General features: G+C 54.6%; 2 long non-coding RNA genes across 2 annotated transcripts; one reads left to right on the top strand and one right to left on the bottom strand.

The window, feature by feature from the left end:
* Positions 1 to 857: 857 nt before the first annotated feature.
* Positions 858 to 10,434, bottom strand: LOC141419533 (uncharacterized). The gene is made up of 2 exons (XR_012444183.1): positions 10,020 to 10,434; positions 858 to 2,085 (listed from the first exon to the last, which is right to left on the bottom strand). It is a non-coding gene; the product is annotated as an uncharacterized lncRNA (long non-coding RNA).
* Positions 10,435 to 10,537: 103 nt separating this feature from the next.
* LOC141419613 (uncharacterized) lies at positions 10,538 to 16,898 on the top strand. The gene is made up of 3 exons (XR_012444246.1): positions 10,538 to 11,305; positions 12,918 to 16,435; positions 16,530 to 16,898. It is a non-coding gene; the product is annotated as an uncharacterized lncRNA (long non-coding RNA).
* The last annotated feature ends 2,392 nt before the right edge of the window (positions 16,899 to 19,290 follow it).

The raw sequence follows: 19,290 nt of genomic DNA, 5'->3' as shown, positions 1-19,290 counted from the left end.
ATTTAAGTTGACTTTTTCTAGATGTTTTGTCACAGACACAGAAAGCTGAGTGACACACTGTCTATTCCAAGTCCATCCCATTCTGGGCTGGTGCAAGAGAGTTGAGTGAATCCATGGAAGAGTTTTTCCTGCATGGAAGGCCCACAATTTGCAGCTAAGAGAGTCTGAGTCCGTGGGACGTGGGGTGTTATGTTCCATGGCTCATTGCGTGTGGGAACTGCCTGAGCTCTCCCAAGGCACCAGAAAACCGATCTTGAATTAGGAAAGCCATCTTAGCTTGAGCGCTGGGGTCAACACTGTCATCAAGATGGCGAGTTCGTACTTCCCACCTGTCCAAGTGTCTCTGCAATAAACAGAAGCCAGGTTAAGCCAACTTTTGAGACGAACCCAGTTCCACTTTGGCCATTGTCTCCGATGTGGTGCAAAGGTCATCGGTTGAGGGCGTGGTCCCCAGACCCCATTGACAGCACTGTTGGGAGGTGGTGGCACCTTTAAGGGGCGGGGCCTAGTGGGGTAAGTGAGGTCATTGGGGGCGTGGCCTTGAAGGGATAATGGGACGATGGTCCTCTCTCTCTCTCTCTCTCTCTCTCTCTCTCTCTCTCTCTCCCCCTCCCTCTCTGTGATTTCATCACGTCCCCACCATGTTTTGCCTCAACCCAGTCCTAAAGCAGTGAGGACGAGGGGGTCTTGGCTGAAACCTCTGCAAATATGAGTCCCACTCAGGCCTTTTGTCACAGGCAGGGACAGCTATGTGATGTCCCCATCTGCAGGTGTCGGGCCATTGAATTTCGCCTGCATCCATCGCCCCAACCCCAGCGGCCCGGGCTCCTTTCCCACCATGACGCAAACACAGAGCGGATTGAAAAATATTTTATTTTCTGGAGTAGCCATGATGTCTCAGCTGGGTCCTCGACGGCCTCGCTCTGCACAGGAGGAGGCGGAAGCTTGGACAAGACGACGGGGAGGGAACACGATGAGGGCCGCGTGGAGAACGAGCGTAGAAAATGGTCACCTGGTGCTCACGGACGGACGGACGGACGGACGGACAGACGGGAGGACGAGGGAGGGGGCGGATTCCACCCATCGCGGTTGCAACTCTAACCCAGGACGCAAGTTGCAAAATGCAGGATGCATTAGTTTAACTTCAACCGATTTTCTTGCACAGTCTCCTCTCTCTCTCTCTCTCTCTCTCTCTCTCTCTCTCTCTCTCTCTCTCTCTCTCTCTCTCTCTCCCTCGCTGCAGGTGCAAAAGTCTCTCCAGTGTGCATTTTGGTAGAGTGACGCTTTCCCTCCAAGACATCATCTCTCTCCTTCTTTTGCGAGAGGCTGCATAAAAATATTTGGCATGACTTCGCCACCAGGGTGACAGGTGACAGGAAGTCCCTTGGGTCCCTTCCCTGGAGCCATTGGCTCTGCACACGGGAGGAAGCCAAAATAATAATAGTCATAAAATAATAATAATAGCGCTGGGTGCCGTTGGTGTCAGCCGTACGGCGCGGATTGCGTCTGAGACTTCAAGTCGCTCGGGCCCCGCCATTGCACCCGCCTTCGTGGTGGAGCCGTCGAAAGCCGTCCGTCTTTCCTGGTGGACCAACAGCCAGGGGCCTGAGAGTCAACACGTCCACCAGGCTGCTCGGAGGGCCTTTGAACCCCTGTGGGTGACGATTTTGCACCAGGGGACGGCTGATGACAAACTCACAACAGACAGAGCCGGGCAGGGGCAGCAGAGGCTGGATGGGGACCACAAGGGCGGATGGAGGTGACACACGGCACGGTGGCCCCAGAGGTGACACTGCCCAAGTCCTGATATCCTGCTGATGGCTTGAAAGATGGGTGATGGGGGACAAGGCCTTGATCCCCGCGGACAGTCACCCCACCCCTCGACCCCCACGGCGCAGCTGGGATGTGCGAGGCCATGCTGCTTGGTGGTTCAGAGTGGCCGAGCGGTGACCTCCTCCGGGGATCTGATGACCCTTGCTGCTGGAGTCACAGCCCCCATGGCGGCCCGCAGGGCGGAGGTTCTCACAGCTCCGTGGGTTGGGGCCTGGTTTGCAGGCTGACAGAAGAATCCACCATCAGCAGATCCTGAGGTGGAAGGAGAGAAAAGAGGAGGAGAAGGGAGTTAATCCATGGCGACTCAGGGACAGGTGCAACTCAGAAGTCAGTTCACACCTTCTGTTCCGATTTCCTATTGCCACGCTGGAATTCTAGGACACGAGGTCCCCTGGAGACGGGACGAATTCTGCTGCCATCATTCCAAGACGGGGGACCCGGTTAGCAGCCATGGGGAGGTAGTGGCGCCTTTAAGAGGCGGGGCTTGGGGGAGGGAGTGACATCATTGTGGGCGTGGCCTTCAAGAGGCCAGGAGGACCCCAGTCTCCTCTTCTCTCTCTCTTTGCTTCTGGCCACCATGTTGTGCCCAGCAGCAAAGGAGAGGAAGTGACCATGCCCTGAAACCCAGAGCCCGAGTCTTTCCCGAGAAGTTGGTCACCTCCAGTATTTTGTCACAGGGACAGGAAGGTGAAAAACACAGGGAGAACCAGGGCTTCCAAGGCGCAAAATGTGTTTGCGACATGTTTGACAACCAGAAATCACAGAAATGTTGACAAATATCACTTCAACCGGATGACCAAGGTCAAAATGAATGAATGGTGACAGGTCACCCTGATGTCACATACCCTTGGTGAGATGTCAAGAGAATGGTACCCAGTGCCTTCCTCCACAAAGTCACCCGCACCACTGCGACATCCCCGTAAGAAAAACATCCCAAAATCCCCGTAGAGAGTCATCCTAGAAAACCACGCAGGTCGTGAACAGTAAAGAGTGTCCGAGAAACTGTCACCAGCGAATGGACTTCGGGACCCCGGATGAAAAGAGGACTTTAAAAGTCATGAAATCCATTTCTGGGTTATTTCTGTCCTGCATATGGCAGAAGTGATGGAGGTCAAGGGTCAGTGCTGCAAGCCACACAGCAGGCCATGCTGGGAATTTTGCATTTCTCCATCACGAAGTCAGCGGACAGTGACGCCTGAGCTGGGTTCTCTTGGGTGGTGTGGGCGTCTCCGTCAATCAAGCGGGGACAGCGCTGGCCACGTGAGGCCACGTTTGTCAGACGCCTGGGAGGCTGGGGGAGAAGACGGAAGGGGACAGAAGAGGAAGAGGGGCTTCATTCAGGGGTGGGGACGGAACAAGGCGGGGTAGGCGGGAATATCGCAGACCAGGATGGCACCTGTGCTCATATGGCACACAGATGTCCAGGTCTGTTGGGCAAGTGTTCGATGTCACCTGTCCCAAATTCTGCTGACACCATCATAAAATTACCCCATCGTCTGTGTAACTCAGGTTTCACGCTCTCAGACAATGGAAGCGACATTTGCTAATATGGCGGGTCCTACAATCAATAGGAAAGTCAAGAGGACACTGTTAATGACATTTTAGGTTAACTTCCGTCCCCTAAATTTCTACGTTTAACTCCTGAACCCCAGGACCTCAGACTGGGGCTGTCTTTGAGGACGGGGTCTTTAAGGAGGTGACAGAGGGACAATGGGGTCACAGGGTGGCCCTAATCCCACGGGACTGGGTCCTTATAAGAAGAGGACATGAAGACACAGTCGCACACAGAGGGACGACCCTTTGGGGACACAGGGTGGAGATGGCGGCTACAAGCCAAGGACAGAAGGGTCGGGAGGAGCCGGCCTCTGACCTTGACCTTGACTCCAGCCTCCAGGACTTGACCTCGGACCCCTGGCCTCCACGAGAGAGAGTAACAACTTGCCTCAGGTGGACCTCTGTCCCCAAATGCAGGTCTCTTAGTGGACACGGTCAACCCCGCAGTGATGTCTCGTTCTGTCCTGTTGGGACTGTGGAACTGAGTCAACCCTCACCGTCCCCCGGCCCCCCCCAATGTCCACTGCAGAAAAAGAACCGAGTCATGAGTTCCCATATTTTATGGCTGGACCTGGGATGTCCCCAAAGTGTCCTGTGTGGAAGGCGTGGTCCCCAAGGCAGCAGGGTCATGGTGGGGGGGACTTTGAGAGGTGAGGGGATCGTGAGGGGCCTGACCTCATCAGTGGATTCATCCATTGATTGACTCATGGAGGAATGGACTGACCCAGTGATGGACTCATGGCTGGATGGATTGACCCATCGATGGACCCATGGCTAATGGATTGACTCATTGATGGACCCATGGCTGAATGGACTGATCCATTGATGGACCCATGGCTGAATGGATTGACCCATCGATGGACCCATGGCTGAATGGAGTGATCCAGTGATGGACTCATGGCTAATGGACTGACCCATCGATGGACTCATGGAGGAATGGACTGACCCAGTGATGGACTCATGGCTGGATGGATTGATCCATCGATGGACTCATGGCTGAATGGATTGACTCATCGATGGACTCATGGCTGGATGGACTGACCCATCGATGGACTCATGGCTGGATGGACTGATCCATTGATGGACTCATGGCTGGATGGACTGATCCATTGATGGACTCATGGCTGGGTGGACTATTGGGAGGTTGGGGAACCTTTAAGAGGTGGGGCCCAGTGGGAGGAAGTGACGTCATTGTGGTCATTGCCTGGAAGAGTATATATTCTCTTCAAGTGTTTCTCTCTCTCTGTCTCTCTCTCTCTCTCTCTCTCTCTCTCTCTCTCTCTTCTCTCCCTCCTTCCTGGCCGCCATGATTTGACCGGCTCTGCTCCATCACCCACTCCTGCCGCCATCTTGTTCTGCCTCACCGTGACCCAAAGCCATGGAGCCCAGTGACCATTGACTGACACTCTGACAACCATGACCCCAAGTCTACCTTTCCTCCTTGAGGTTGATTTTCTCAGGCATTTTGTCGCAGTGACCGAAAGCTGAGTGACACTCCATCCGTGTGTTGGGTACCAGTGACCGCTCACCACACTTTCTCCTGGTACTTTGACCCCGTACCCTCAGATTCCCCAAAAACGCGGGGCTCAGAGAGTAAAACTGTCATTTTAAACAAGTCCAGGAATCCCAGGACAAGCCGTGGCCAACGCAAATGGGTTTAAATAATAGTTTTCCTTGAGTCTGTTACGACTCAGATTCCCTCAGTATTTTCAGGTCAAAAACTGACCTCTTCCCACACGTTACAGCAGTCTGCCATATTGCTGAAGCCGTCACTTTTCTAAGACTGACTTCATTGACTGGCACCATTCCTAATAATTGCCGTCACCCTGAGGGGATTTCGAGGTTCTTAGGAGTCTGGGTCAGGCTGCTCTGGATATTCTGGAGATGGGGTCTCTCAAACTGTTTCTCTGAAGCTGGCCTCAAACTGTGGTCCTCCTGATGTCAGTCTCCCAAGTAGCTGGGATTACAGGCGTGAGACCACACCAGGCCCGGTGATCAGTTGAGATGGGGTCTCGCTAGCTTTTCCCCTAGGCTGGCCTAGAACTGAAATCCCTCTCAGCCTCCACAGTAGCTGGGATTACAGGCGTCAGCTACTGCATCCAGCTTTCACTCGACTTATCGACGAGACAGTTGGACGAGTTTCCCATCATTGCCACTTGACAGAGTTTCCCACGGGTGTGGATGGGAAATGCAAAATAATCTGAAACTCACAGACGCAGTTCCAGAAATGCACAAGTTTTTTTTTCCCCCTGAAGAAAAGCACGTAGGAGGCCCGGGCAGGCAGTTTGCACAGCAAATGTCACAGAAATCTATGCCCACGTGTGCGTCTGATCCTTTGGCTCCAAAAAGGCTGCAAACTCGCCTGCCTGTCACGCGAGTCCCATCGGCTTCCAAGCATTTTTACAACTGTTCCCGGGCCGACCTCGGCCTCGGCCTCACCCTCTGCCCTCTCTATTTGCAGCTCGAAGCCACGCTGATTAAATTAGCTTCTAAATTTGGTGCCCAGACTTGGCTGGGTGCGAGTCGAGCTCTTCCAAAAAATAAAATGAGATGAATAAAATCGCGTCTGGGGTTTGCACACAGCAGCTGCAGCGGCGTTTTTTGGAAGACGGCTCGTTCACACCTGGGCATTAAGCAGTCATCAAACACAGCTGACGGGGGTTCTGGGTTGGGTGACACTATGGGGCCCCCCACCTGCTCCAGACCCCATATACACGGGGACACAAGTGACAGGAGGTGTTTAGGGGTGGCCCTCATTTTTGGGGTGCTCTTGGACATGTCCCCATCTCACGCATCTTGCAAGCTTGGCTTCTCTGTCCCTTTTGGGCACAAATCCATCCTTGTTGGCCTTGTCACCTTGAAAATACGATTAAAGCTGACACCAAACTCGGGGTGTCACAGCTGTGGGGTCCCTGACACCTCTTGGCTCTGTAGGGTCTTTTGGGGCACCCCTATTTCTTTTCCTAGAGGATCTGCAGCACAGGTGGGTGACATAGGCACCTCTGTGACACGGGACCGGAAAATCCTAAAAGCAATGATGTGATTCCAGGTAAAAGGACAAAACTGAGGGACCTGGAGTGACAGGGAGGAATAAGGTTTTTTTGGGTTTTTTTTGTACCCTGTGTGTCTCACCTTGAATGGTTAAAATATTATCTTGGGGGAAAATATAGGATTTTCTGTACTATCGACTTGTGGGGCTGGGCAGGGTGGGGGGGGTACAGTGTGACCTCCAATTTTTCTTCGTCATTTCTCAATCCCTGGTCACCATGTCACCCCGGGAAACTCACGGTGACATGGAGGACAAATCCTGTGTCCATTTGGGGACACTTTGTCCTTTTGGAATTCAATATATGACTTAGGACACTCCACCCAGGTGCACGGGCACCTCTCCGTCCCTGTTGTGACATTTGCAATGTCCTCTTCTGCTTTTCTCTCCAGATTTCTGGCAAATTTGTCTGATTTCTATCAATTAGTCATCAAAGCTGTTAATGTTTGCCAATAAATTTTTAAAAGCTCAGTTTAATAGGACACCCTCTGTGTTTGCTTGGGGACACTGTCTCCGATTTGGGGACAACTGAAGAGACACATAAATTTGACAGTCTTACCAGACCCCAAGCAGAACTCAACCACAGAGGTATTTTACTAAGGCATCTTAGGATGGTTGATCGACTGTGTGACCTCAACAGGTTACATCGTTTTTCTCTTTCAGCCTCCCGTGGTCCCCAGCTGTGTCACCTGCCTTGGTTTTTGTGCTTAAAAGGTGACATGGCTGGGCCCTGGCTGTGTCCCGTGACACAGGGTTGATTCAGAGACATAGCGGATTCTGGGAAGGTCACTCCTAGGTCACAAGAGGCCGTGGGGATGTGGGTTACTGTCGTTCTCTCTCAAGAATCCTGGTGCTGCCTTTGTGGTGTGAATCTGTCTGTCTATCTATTGTCTATCCATACAGATGTCTATCATCGACCTATCTTCTCTCTGTCCATCCATGCATTCATCATGTCTATCATCCATATGGCATTGGTCACTCCATCCTCTCTCTCTCTCTCTCTCTCCATCCTTCCATTACAGCTATCTATTATGTACATCATTCACCCACTCATCCATCTGTTTAGCCATCCTTCCATTCACCCGTCCATCTGTCCATCCACCCATCCACCCATCCACCCACCCATCCACCCACCCATCCACCCATCCATCCATCCACCCATCCATCCATCCACCCATCCACCCATCCACCCATCCACCCATCCATCCATCCATCCACCCATCCATCCATCCATCCATCCATCCACCCATCCATCCATCCACCCATCCATCCATCCACCCATCCACCCATCCACCCATCCACCCATCCATCCATCCACCCATCCATCCATCCATCCATCCACCCATCCACCCACCCATCCATCCACCCATCCACCCATCCACCCACCCATCCATCCACCCATCCATCCATCCACCCATCCACCCACCCATCCATCCACCCATCCACCCATCCATCCACCATCCATCCATCCATCCATCCATCCATCCATCCACCCATCCGTCCATCCATCCATCCACCCATCCACCCACCCATACATCTGTCCATCCACCCACCCATACACCCACCCATCCATCCACCCATCCATCCACCCATCCATCCATCCATCCATCCATCCACCCATCCATCCATCCACCCATCCGTCCACCCATCCATCCACCCATCCATCCATCCATCCACCCATCCATCCATCCATCCACCCATCCATCCATCCACCCATCCGTCCATCCATCCATCCACCCATCCACCCACCCATACATCTGTCCATCCACCCACCCATCCACCCACCCACCCATCCGTCCATCCATCCATCCACCCAAATGAGGTCCCATTGTCAGGCAACCTGGATGACTGTCCTTGTCCTTGTGTCTCTGCCCCAAATGTACCCAGCTTGTCACAAAATCCCACACCCCATCCTCCCCAAGTGTCCCCCCAAGAAACGCAGCTTTCACCGGCCGGGTGTGGGATCGGTGTCATTTGGGATTTCAGTCCCTTCCCGGGCTGAGATCTACTGGACCTTTGGTGGCCGAGTCCATAAGGACGGGTGTTTGCCAGGGTCTAAGTTTTAGGGTTTTAATAGGTTCGGAGATATTTAAGGAAAATCTCCACACCCTATAGTGACTCTGAGGCTCATTGGGACTGGAATGTGCCAATGTAGGGTTTTGGGGTGAGGGGTGAAGGGACGAGTTGAAGCTAAGGCTTGTTGGGGACACTGCAAGCTCGCACACTGTCTCAACTCCAATTTTAACTGCAGAAAGGAAGAAAGCTACAGTCACACACAGTCACTCAACAAACGCCAGCAGCCCACATCAGACACCACCCCGCTCCTCTGGGATTTCTCGGGGATTCCTGGCTCAAGATTTTTCTTATTTATCCAGTTATTTTGTTTAACCGTGAGGTGGGGGAGATGTCACTCAGAGAAAAACAGAGGCATAGGGATTGGAAAACCAAAGCAAGGGTGCAGAGGCAGGAATTGACAGCCTATTATTAACTGGGTCCCTCTCTCTCTCTCTCTCTCTCTCTCTCTCTCTCTCTCTCTCTCTCTCTCTCTCTCATGCACACACACGGTTTTCCTTGCTGGCAGGACATTACTACAGTCACTGATGTGTCCCCTGTCTAAACTTGGTAGAGGGCAAACCGATATTCCTGTCACGTCTGTCTGTCTGTCTCTGCAGCACAGAGGCAGGGGACATTGGGAGGAACCTCGCTCTCCTCGCTCTCCTCGCTCTCCCTGGATTTTGCTTCTGCTCCTGTAACCAGGGCACGGTGCTTTCAGACCTGTTTCTAATTTGGTTTGCAATTTCTCGCCTCGGATGGTGATGGCCCCCAGCCCCCAGCCTGGCCCGAGGTGGGTGCTCACTTTTCCCGGGTGCAGGTGACCTCAGCTCCGGGTACAAGAGAGCCCCAGCTCAGGGGTGCAGGGACCTGAGGTCAGCTGAGGGGTGCAGGGGACCCCATTTGAGGGGTGCAGGGGACCTGAGGTCAGCTGAGGGGTGCAGGGACCTGAGGTCAGCTGAGGGGTGCAGGGGACCCCATTTGAGGGGTGCAGGGGACCTGAGGTCAGCTGAGGGGTGCAGGGGACCCCATTTGAGGGGTGCAGGGGACCTGAGGTCAGCTGAGGGGTGCAGGGACCTGAGGTCAGCTGAGGGGTGCAGGGGACCCCATTTGAGGGGTGCAGGGGACCTGAGGTCAGCTGAGGGGTGCAGGGACCTGAGGTCAGCTGAGGGGTGCAGGGGACCCCATTTGAGGGGTGCAGGGGACCTGAGGTCAGCTGAGGGGTGCAGGGACCTGAGGTCAGCTGAGGGGTGCAGGGGACCCGGCGCAGAGTCCTGTCGGGCGCTGTCGCCGGCCGCGGAGCCGAGCCCTGGGGAGCGGGCAGCGCCCGCATTAGCGCAGGGGACCGTGGCCCGCGCGCGTCCTGTGTCCCCCCCCCCGGTGCCCATGCGGTGGCCGTGGCGGTGGCCGGGACAGCGCCCGGGGGACCCCGCGGCCTGGGGTGACCGGCGCGCGCGCAGAGCCACCTGCAGCTGCGCCTCCAAGTCGCGGGTCCCCCGGTGTCGCCAAGGGCGCGCGCGCACAGGGCACTCACCAGCTGTCCCTGAAGGTCACGGCCAGGTGGCGGTGTCCCCAGATCGTGGTGGTGGTGGCGGAGGAGGAGGAGGGAGGAGGAGGAGGAGGAGGGGGCTCTCCAGGGTCTCCAGGGTCCCCATGAGCCCGGCCCGGTGGCGGTGGCGGTGGTGGCTGGGGGGGGTCAGTCCTCGTCCCCACGCCCCGCGCGTGAGTCGGGGACGCGCTCAGCTGTCCGGGGGTGGCGGTGTCCCCCGTGTCCCCCGGCGTCCCCCGGCGTCCCCGCGCTCAGATGCCATGGTCGCAGTCCACGTCGCGGCAGATGTACCAGAGGATCACGTAGAGGATGAGCAGGATGGCGAAGATGAAGAGCGCCACCAGGATCGCCTTGGTCACCGGCGAGATGAGCGACTGCATGGCCCCGGCGGGCGGGGGGCGCGCGGGGCGCGGGCGGGGGGCGCGCGGGGGGCGCGCGGGGCGCGGAGACCTCGACCCCCGGGGCCCGCGCGCGGAGACCCGCGCCCGACCCGCGCCGCATCCGCAGGGCCCCGCGCCAGGGACCGCGCGCCCGCCCGCCCGCTCTCCTCGCTCTCCTCGCTCTCCTCGCTCTCCTCGCTCTCCTCGCTCTCTCCTGCTCGCTTGCGCCTCTCTCTCTCTCTCTCTCTCTCTCTCTCTCTGTTGCTGTATCTCGCTCACTAGCTCTGTCTCGCTCTCTCGCGGCCACGCACCGGGCCGGCTCTCTCTCTCTCTGTCTCTCTCTCTCTCTCTCTCTCTCTCTCTCTCTCTCTCTCTCTCTCTCTCTGCCTCTCTCTGTGTTACTCACTATCTCGCTCCCTCGCGGCTAGTCATCGGACCGGCTTTCTGTCCATCCGTCCATCTGTCTGTCTGTCCGTGTGTCTGTCTCCCAATCTCTCTCCCTCTCTCTTTCTCTCTTCCCCCTCCCTGTCTCTCTCTCTCTCTGTCCCTCTTTCTGCTGTATCTAGCTCGCGGTCTCGTTCTCTGGATCACTCACCAGGCCCCAGGTCTCCTCTCTCTCTCTCTCTCCCTCTCTCTCTCTCTCTGCATCTGGAGCTCTGGCTCGTTCTGTCTCAGTTCCTCGCGGCCAGTCGCCGCGCTCGCCTCAGTCTGTCTGTCTGTCTGTCTCTCTCTTCCCCCCTCTGTCGCCGCCACTCACTCACTGGGCCGCGGTGGTCGCGGGGCGCAGGGGAGGTGGCGGGGCTGGAGCTGCAGCCATGGAGGCGCCGGGAGTCCCCGAGAACTTGGGTGGCGACAACCGCGGGGCCCCCGCTGCGGGTGACACGGTGACAGGTGCGTGAGGTGCGGGGGGAGGGGGAGGGGGAGGGAGAGAAGAAGAGGGGGAGAGGGAGGGAGAGGGGAAGGGGAGGGGGAGGGGAGGGGAAGAGAGGGGGAGCAGAGGGGGAGGGGAGAAGAGAGGGAGGGGGAGGGGAGAGAGGGGCAGGGGAGGGGGAGGGAGAGGAGGAGGAGGGGAGGGGAGGGGGAGGGGAGCGCACGTCCCCCTCCTGCCCCTCCCCCACCCCGCCCCCCGCGGCGCTCCCGCATCCCCGGGTCCCCAAGATTCCCTTGAGTTTGGCATTTGACTCTGGCGCCCCGTGTTGCACCCGCTATGCGTGAGCTGCAGAGTTACTGCTGAGGAGGTGCTGAGAGGTCTCTCTCTCTCTGTCTCTCTGTCTCCCTCTCTCTCTCTCTGTCTCCCTCTCTCTTTCTCTGTCTCCCTCTCTCTCTCTCTGTCTCCCTGTCTCTCTCTCTCTCTCTCTGTCTCTCTCTCTGTCTCCCTCTCTCTCTCTCTTTCTCTGTCTCCCTCTCTCCCTCTCTCTCTCTCTCTGTCTCCCTCTCTCTCTCTCTCTGTCTCCCTCTCTCTCTCTGTCTCTGTCTCCCTCTCTCTCTCTCTCTGTCTCCCTCTCTCTCTCTTTCTCTGTCTCCCTCTCTCTCTCTCTCTGTCTCTCTCTCTCTCTCTCTCTGTCTCCCTCTCTCTCTCTCTTTCTCTGTCTCCCTCTCTCCCTCTCTCTCTCTCTCTGTCTCCCTCTCTCTCTCTCTCTGTCTCCCTCTCTCTCTCTCTCTGTCTCTGTCTCCCTCTCTCTCTCTCTCTGTCTCCCTCTCTCTCTCTCTTTCTCTGTCTCCCTCTCTCTCTCTCTCTCTCTCCTCCAACTGAGCCCGGAAGGGGCTGCTGACCCAGGGACAGGGCCGTCCTGGTGAGCGGGGTGCAGAACTCCCCTGGCTCTCGCCCTGCAGGACAGACAGACAGTGCCTCCCATGGGAGCGGAACACGTCTTGCACGCACACTGGTGGCGCTGGGGACACTTGCAGGCACTGAGGAAGTCACAGGTGGCCCCAGGAACCCCAAAAGGCCTGTGCAGTCACCCAGAGCCCCTTTAAGGGACAGAGTGGCTTGGAGGGTGCAGGACTCAGTTCCGGGGTCTGGACCAGGACCCCAGTCCTTAAAGCCACCTGGCTCCATGCACAAATCCCAACCCCGAAGCCCTGGTGTTGGGGACACAGGGGAAGAGCCAGCCGTCTTGGGTGACCTTCAGAGCCAGGGACAGATGTGGCCTGAGCCAGGTGGGGTGTGTGTCCCCAAGGCGGTGCATGGCGGGTTTGTCACTGAGTCACTGAGCAGGACGGCAGGGATGTGCAACATAGACGGAAGTTACTACGGTGGCTTTTGCTGAGGGCACTCGCCATGGTGGCTTTTTTCAGGAGTGTGTACTTTGTGACAAGGCAGGATGGGGACAGAAGGACGGACATCACATATAAAGTGACTTGGCCCAGTAAGGCTTGCAGTTGGGGACACCTCCTTGTCACCCAGGGCAGGAAACAGTGTAGATTTCTACACCGTGACTTGCTGGACTCGGCCTGGGGAAAAAAGCTTTGATTGACAGCTATCTTGCAACATTGTTTCCAGACTTGCAACCTCAGCCTGGGAAGAAGCGATTTGATTGACAGCTGTCTCGCTGGCAGCCTGGGAAGAAGCGATTTGATTGACAGCTGTCTCGCTGGCAGCCTGGGAAGAAGCGATTTGATTGACAGCTGTCTCGCTGGCAGCCTGGGAAGAAGCGATTTGATTGACAGCTGTCTCGCTGGCAGCCTGGGAAGAAGCGATTTGATTGACAGCTGTCTCGCTGGCAGCCTGGGAAGAAGCGATTTGATTGACAGCTGTCTCGCTGGCAGCCTGGGAAGAAGCGATTTGATTGACAGCTGTCTCGCTGGCAGCCTGGGAAGAAGCGATTTGATTGACAGCTGTCTCGCTGGCAGCCTGGGAAGAAGCGATTTGATTGACAGCTATGTGGTTACATTGCGTCCAGCTTTGCAACTTCTTGCTCAGAAAAGGAGCCCCCGCTCCTTTTGCAGCAAATGCACTTCCATTTTTAACGTAAGAAGATCCACCGGTTCCCCCAGCGCCTTGCGATGGGCGTCCTGAGTCCGGCGCTCGGTCTCCGTGGGTTTGAGTGCAAACCTTGCACAATTGGGATTAGGGTGCGATGCATGGAAGCTGGCACCCTAATACTGAGGAGCGGCTTCATGGTCCCTGTCCAGGTCTGCGCATCCGAAACCCTTTGCACCCCACAAGCTCCTCTGCCACCCGCCGTCCCCCCTTTCCCTAGGGCGGTGCCGAGGGTTTTTGGGGGGGCTGAGCGTGAATCCTGCAATCTTGCGAGCACAGCCTGCTTCCTGCATTATCTCTCCAGCAAAAACCGGGGGGTTGCACTGTGTCCAGACGCCTGTCCCCCGCGTGTTGGCCTTGGGCCTGGCAGAGGCTCCGTAATCTGTGATTGCACTTTAAGAGTTAGGGTTTTCTGGTTTTAACCTGGGGACCTCCGGCTGCAACCTTTTCATTCGTCCTCATGCACGTGACCCAGCCTGCGAATAGAGGTCGAATAGAGGTCAGACGCACGGGGCACCTTGAACTCGAGAGCCGGCGTGGAGAAAGCCGTCAGCCGTTCTCGGCTCAGAAAATGCTTTGCAGACCGCAGGTCACAACCCGTGAGAGCATTTGTCACTTTTTAAAATTTTTTGGCAAAGTCAGCTGAGTGCATGCGAGGAACGGTTTGTTTGGTTTTTTTTTGTTTTTTTTTTTTCCCCTGAAAAAGAAATCGAGTTGAGGTCAAAATGCGAAAAGGCCCTGCTTGCAGGAAGGCTGCGTGCGATTTGAAAGCTTTGCTCTCCTGCGCAGGGGCGCCTCGCTCACCCGCGACACCGGGTCGGGTGTTGCAATTGGCTGTCCCCATAATGTCACCCAAAGTCCCCCCAAAACCAGGCCACCGCCCAGCACATGGTCCCTTGGTCCCCTCGCTGAAGCACTTTGGCCTGGGGTTTTTTGGGGGGTACCCTTTGCTTTTCGTTATTTATCTTTAAGGGAATCATTCGCAGTTCGGTCACCGAGGCTAAGACGCGCCTGCTCGTCATCTGTTCATTTATCAGTGGGTGGAAACTGGTGTTGCCCCAGCAGACGGACGGACAGACGGACAGACGGGCGGAAGGACGTCGCCAGGAAAGTCAACCCCCCCCCCCACTGTCCCTTATTGGGTCAGGATTTTTCCTTGATTTAATTAGTTTTTTTTTTTTCCGCGGCTCCAGAGGTCAAAGGATCAGAGGAGCCGGGTCCAAGCAAAGCGTGCGTGTGACCCCATCTTAATCAATAAAGCTGGCGCGGTGGCGCCCGCCTGGAATCCCAGCTGCGCGGGGACACAAATTAAGAGGACCCGAGACCCCATCTGGAAAATGACTGAAGCCGAAAGGGCCGCTGGGGGGACTCAAGCCGTCCAGCGTCTGCCTGGCAAGTGCGAGGCCCTGAGTTCGAATCCCAGCACCAACAAGAACAAAAAGGGAAAGTAAAACTTAAAAAACCGAGGTGTCCCAAGGGTGACGAGGAAAGCAGGGGCAACTTGAGCAGGAAACGCGCGTTTCCGGGTCCGTGGGGGAGAGAGACCGACGACAGACAGACAGACAGACAGAGAAAATCAGAGAGACATTTAGAGAGAGAGGCAAACACAGCAAGGCAGAGACACAGAGACAGACAGACAAAGAGAGACGGACAGACAAAGACAGGGACAGACAGATGGAGAGACGGAGAGCGAGCGAGACAGAGAGAGGGAACAGAAAGGACAGACAAACAGAAGGACAGACAAGCACAGAGACAGAGAGGTGACAGGACAAAGAGAAAGACACACAGACAGAAAGACAGAGAGAAATGCAGACAGAGAGAGGAAGACAGAGAAAGAGACAGGGACGGACAGATAGAGACAGAGGGAACAGAAAGGACAGACAAATGGACAGACAAACATGGAGAGAGAGAGGTGACCGAGAGGACAAAGAGAAAGACACACAGAGACAGACAGAGGAAAACAGAGAAACAGAAAGGAAGACAGACAGAGACAGGGACAGACAGACTGATGGACAGACAGACAGACAGAATAGAGATAGACAGAGATGGAGGGAACAGAAAGAACAGACAAACAGAAGGACAAACATGGAGAGACAGAGGTGACAGAGAGGACAAAGAGAAAGACACACGGACAGAGAGAAAGACAGAAAGACACAGAGAGAAACAGAGAGAGAGAGAGAAGATGACAGACAGACAGAGAAAGAGACAGACAGGGAGAGAGAGACAACGTGGAGACAGAGGGACAACATAGAGAGAGAGGTGACAGACCGGATAAAGTGAAAGACAGACAGACAGACAGACAGAAAATGGCGGGCCTTGTCTCCCTCCTCCCAGCCCCGGGTGATCTTTCCCAGCCGTCCACTGTGTCCCCAGGGCCTGGGATGGAGGTGACCTCTGCCATTTCAGTGACATCACCGTCACCCACGGTAGCTGGGACCCCCGCTGGACCCACCGTCCGTGGTGGGACCTGGGGACCCCGAGCGTCCACTTTGTGTCCAGAAACCATTTCCCAGAACAATCAGCTGCAGGTCACCAATACGGCCAGAGACGGGTCCCTTGGGGTCATGTGACCCGGGCCTCCTTCCATTCCCATTACGGGGTCACAGGTGCGAATCTTCCATATTGGAATTTGCAGTGGTGTCTCCTGGGGTCATAGTTTGGCCATCTTTGAGGTCACATCCTAGAGTCCTATTTACTTGACCACCCTGTGGTGTCTTCAGACATGGACGGTGTCCATGCACAGAGACCCGTGTGCATCGTGGCAGAAACAAACTTGGAAACCTGTTTCCAAGAATCAGGGGACGTTTGTTGATTGACTTGTTGGTGGTGCTGAGGTTTGAACTCAGCGCCTTGCACTGGGGAGGCAGGCTCTCTACCTCGTGAGCCACACTGGAGCCCTTTATTTTTGCTTTAGTTATTTATCAGGTAGGGTCTCACCTTTTGGCCCAGAGCCAGCCATGACTGGCAATCTCCTTTCCTATGACTGTTGTACAGCGGGATTACAGGCAGGAAGCACCAGGCTTGGCTGTTTTGTTGAGGTAGGGTCTCTCTCGTTTCTTTTCCCTCGTGGGGTGGCCTTTGGAGGTGAAGTATTGATTGAGTAAAGGAAATGTTTTTCCTCTATGTTATTAGGTGACAGCATGAACCAATGCATAGGAGAAGAAGGAGGAAGCCATGATACCCACGAGGCCGCCTGGCCTTGTGTGTCCTCCTGGTCATGTCACCATCGAGGAAGGTGAGCTCATCCTGCTTTTGTGGGCAGTTTCTTTTAGTTCAAAGTCATTAGTATTTGGGGGTGTCCCCTTCTGCCTTCCTTTAGTTATATTTCGGGGTGCTGTGTCCTGACACCAGCAGCTGGGAGCTGTGAAAGAATGTGCTTCACTGTTCTTCCTGGGTCATAGGAAAATGGTAGCACTTCCTGTTTCCTAGAGGTCAGGAGTTGTACTTCCTGGGTCATTGGGAGGGTGGGACTTCCTGTTTCCTAGAGATGGGAGTTGTACTTTCTGGGTCATTGGGAGGGTGGGACTTCCTGTTTCCTAGAGATGAGAGTTGTACTTCCTGGGTCATTGGGAGGGTGGGACTTCCTGTTTCCTAGAGATGGGAGTTGTACTTCCTGGATCATCCGAAGGGTCCAGAGTTCAAATCCCAGTACCGCCAAAAAAAAAGAAAACACTTTTGGAGGTCAATTCTGTGCGAGCCGATGGCAGCTTTAAATATTTAATGACCCTGAGCTCTGAATAAGCACAAGAATGTGTCACAGAAGGGAAATAATACAGGAAGCTTGTTTTGTCCTCAATCTTGTAGCTCACCGATGTCCCCAAGGGGCCATGGTGTCCCCTTTTTATATTAAAAATATAAAGGAACTCTCGAGTCCTCATTAGGCCATCCCTCCTTCTCTCTGTCTGTCGCTCTGTCTCTCTCTCTTTATTTCCGTGTTCACCCCACACCTCCCATCTGTGGGGTCCCATCTTCCCCAAAGTCCCTGTTCTAAGAATTCTTGAGATTGTGTCCTGAGGACCTGGAAAATCCCAGACTGTGTCCCCAATTTAAGGTCACCGACCTGAATCCCATGTGCAAAGTCGTGTGTCGTTTAAAACGAGATGCGCTGGTCTAGCGGAACGGGACAAGGCCTCCTTTGGGGACCATCACTGAGGCGGCCACATGGAGTTTGTGACAAGGACAGGTGAGTCCAGGGGAACTGAATGGGACGGCCTTGCACCGATGGCCTCCAACCTGCAGGGGGCGCCATCTGCACACATGTCCAATGGGGTCTGGAGGAAATGGAGGGAACCCATCAATGGATCAGATCTATGAGTCCATCAATGGATGAACCCATTGGCTATTAGTCAATCAATGAGTCAATCCATCAATCTATGAGTCCATCAATGGTTCAATCCATTCAGCTATGAGTCCACCAATGGATGAATCCATTCAGCTATGAGTCCACCAATGGATGAATCCATTCAGCTATGAGTCCATCAATGAGTTAATCCACTCAGCTATTAGTCAATCAATGAAGCAATCCATTCAGCTATTAGTCAATCAATGAGTCAATCCATCAGTCTATGAGTCCATCAATGGATGAATCCATTCAGCTATGAGTCCATCAATGAGTTAATCCATTCAGCTATTAGTCAATCAATGAATCAATCCATCAATCTATGACTCCTTCAATAGGTCAATCCATTCAGCCATGAGTCAATCAATGGATGGATCCGCTGATGAGGTCAGGCCCCTCATTCTCCCCTCACCCCCCAAAGTCCCCCCCATGACTCTGCTGCCTTGGGGACAACACCCGAACACCCATCAGAAAATCAAAATTCCAGGGGGACCAGACCAGGCAACGGCTCATTGTCACAGTCACCCAAACCCACAGTGGGTGACAATTTTGCTGTGACAATCTGAGGTGCCTGAATGTCCCTAGGTCTTGTGTTGGGCATGAGAAGAAACACGCCACCAGGTGACAGACTTGTGTTGTGAATGGACACAGCTGTGACCAAAAAACAAGATGGCGGCAGGGAATGGGTTCCAATCTTCTAATACTTTCTTTCTCTGTCTCTCTCTGTCTCTCTCTGTCTCTGTCTCTCTCTGTCTCTGTCTCTCTCTCTCTCTCTCTTTCCTGGCTGAACTCAGTTATCCGTCTTCTGGAGTCTTGCCAGATTGTCATTCATTTCAGCTCCATGTGAAACACAATGGAATATTATGCAGCCATAAAAAAAGAATGAAATGATGTCATCTGCCAGAATATGGGTGAAGCTGGAGGCGCTCTAAAAAAAATTTAAAAAGTTAAAAAATAAATGTAAGCCCGCAGACGGGTAGGGGGAGGCTGGAGGGCTCAGTAGCTGACTGAATATTTGATGGTGTTTGTCAGGAACTTTCCTGACCTCAAACCGCCAGGATTTCCACCACTGAAAATATTCGTAATAATGTCCCCATTATTATCAGATCGCCTTTCTCCACCTGCAGGTTCCCCGGAATCAATGTCAATTCCCATCATGAAGGCTGGAGGTCATCCTGGAGGAAGTGAGTGACTACCGGTGACCCACGTGGGATCCACAGTGGAGTGGGCGGTTGGGGACACTGGGGTTCCCTTGCAGGGGACATAGGAAAACCTGAGCAGGTACAGACAGCCCTGTCTCAGGAAATCAATGATGGGTGCCGAGTTTCCTTTTCTTTTTTTTTTTTTTTTACTTCAGCAGGGGTAAATCGAGTCACAGAGAAGACCCAGGGTGAGTGTGCAGAGCGGGGAGGCCAAAGTCAGGTGAGGAGGAAGAAGGAGGACGCCATGATGGACCAGTGCCCCGCTAACCTTGAAAGTGATGGAGAGGACACGTGGTCCCCGGCTCAGCCAATCAGGACGCAGCAACATGGTTGCCACAGCGACGCTCAGAGT

Source organism: Castor canadensis, chromosome X (genome assembly GCF_047511655.1).
Source record: "Castor canadensis chromosome X, mCasCan1.hap1v2, whole genome shotgun sequence".
Classification (NCBI taxonomy): Eukaryota; Metazoa; Chordata; class Mammalia; order Rodentia; family Castoridae; genus Castor; species Castor canadensis.
Note: the sequence above shows the minus strand (reverse complement) of the source record. Positions and strands in the feature narration are given on the sequence as shown.